The following is a 1920-nucleotide window of genomic DNA, read 5'->3' as shown; positions in this document are numbered from 1 at the left end:
CCCCTTTCGGGCTCTGTCTTTACATTTATTTTGAAAGATGAAGCTCGCGATTATGGTAAGGAGCGTTACATTTCCGACGAGTGCTTGCGGTGTTCGGCCAATCACAATGTACTGGGTCAGCTGGCCAATCAGAGCAGACTGCGCTTGTCGGAAGGAGGGACTTTGTAGAAAATGAAGCGTTTGAGAGAGGCGGGGCATAGAGTAGCTACAATAATGTACAGTATTTGAAAAATAATGTGTTTTTTGAACATTAAAGCATGTCAACATATTCTGATACACCAAATACACAAAATAATGATCTTTAAAAAAGCATCATATGACCCCTTTAATGTTGTATTGTAAAGATAGACTGAGTTAAAATTTGAGACCTTAGTTGTCAGATCGTTTTTATGTCCCTGATTACTGAAATTGCCTTGGTAAAATATGGCGCCTAGATGACCGCCATGGATTCATGTATGCTTAAACATAGCTTTTTTTTTAGCAACATGTTACTAGATAAGAATGCTTCATTATATCTAGCTTATTTCCGTTTTCAAAACTACACTTTGTAAAATAATTATGGACATATTAAAATGATCTGGACATTGGATGATTGAAGCTCTGTATTTGCAGTATGGAGAGTAATAGACTCCGTTCGTAATTAATTTTTAGGTTTGAATTTAATGGGTGAAAATAGATGAAGCAGGTTATCTAACAGAAAGCCTTTCATTTATGCAGGCCTATAAAATGATGAATTAATTTCATCCCCAAACCTGAAGCTTAAGTGGGATTTTTTTCCTCAAGATCACCTCTTTATAAAGCCGCCGGGAGAGGGTTAGCACTGGACCATTTTCTCTCTGCTGCTGTAAGGTAAGAAAGTATTCGTTCATGATATGAATCTCATTTGAAGCAGCCGGAAACATTGCTTTGCATGAGTGGCCCTATCGCCCAACTGACGCAAGGAACGCAATGATTTGTCACCCGCTTCCCGCGCGTCTGCAAAGAATTCGCGAGTAAACGCTCCATAGCCGCCACAAAACAGCCTAAACCACAACAGGCCATTAAAGTTACCTCACCACGAAGAGAGATTACACCACCTTCTGAGGAAAAAAATATAAGGTGAGAGAGACTTCTGGCTTACATAACTGAAACTTTTCAATAATATGGCCTTATTCAAGGTGGACACCATATTTAATCCTGTTTTACTGTCTCAAGGTACTGTGTCATGTCTAATTTTTACCACATGTATTTTTCACAGATTGCGCCAATTGAAAGATCAAGATTTTTTTCTACTTGCTTGCTCGGGCCAGTAGTTCAGATTTCTACTTTCGAATATTTACACTGGCACAAAGACAGAATTTTTTTTTTGAAATAAATAAAAAAAATTACAGTATAAATGCTTTTTTAATCAGACATTACGTGTTCTTTACAAATAAAATCTGCAAGTCCAACCCAGATCGACACAACAGTACAACCCATTGTGCAGACCGTACATCTATTGCTCACAGTATCGTTTTCATTTGCGAAAATGAAATATGGTGTCTCTCTTGAATAAGGTCCATTGCTACTCGTGTATTATCTTGTTCTCTATCACAACCTCTGCTTTTTTTCTTACAGAATTATACCAACGCAAACAACAGATCTGGAATAATTGACTTTGGATGTAGCTGCTTTATTCATTTTAATTTTCTGACTATGTCTGAGAAACCTGACCGCACTCGTCAGATCTACTTCAGGCACATTCACAGTGATGAGAAAGAGAAAGAGTAGAGCTCCGCTGGCATCTTCCATCTCACAAGGAAAAAAGGAAATACAAGTTTAGTCAAGTGTGAAGGGAGTACTCATTATAAAAGTGAAACATGTCAGTTTTGGTGTAAGAAATAGATTTAAAATGCATTTGACTTCCTGCTTCTCTCCTACAATAGAGCACTTTTACAATAC

The 1920-nt window shown here is 37.7% G+C and overlaps 1 long non-coding RNA gene across 1 annotated transcript in view; it reads left to right on the top strand.

The window, feature by feature from the left end:
• LOC107688525 (uncharacterized) overlaps positions 1 to 1714 on the top strand; it is a 5005-nt gene extending 3291 nt beyond the window's left edge. Inside the window, exons 2-4 of the long non-coding RNA XR_001634243.1 lie at positions 718 to 849; positions 984 to 1098; positions 1597 to 1714. This is a non-coding gene — a long non-coding RNA (uncharacterized LOC107688525). The remainder of the gene's footprint in view (positions 1 to 717; positions 850 to 983; positions 1099 to 1596) is intronic.
• The last annotated feature ends 206 nt before the right edge of the window (positions 1715 to 1920 follow it).

The sequence above is a fragment of the Sinocyclocheilus anshuiensis genome, unplaced genomic scaffold (genome assembly GCF_001515605.1).
Source record: "Sinocyclocheilus anshuiensis isolate Anshui unplaced genomic scaffold, SAMN03320099.WGS_v1.1 scaffold205, whole genome shotgun sequence".
NCBI classification, from domain to species: Eukaryota; Metazoa; Chordata; class Actinopteri; order Cypriniformes; family Cyprinidae; genus Sinocyclocheilus; species Sinocyclocheilus anshuiensis.
This window is presented reverse-complemented; position numbering and strand designations above follow the sequence as displayed.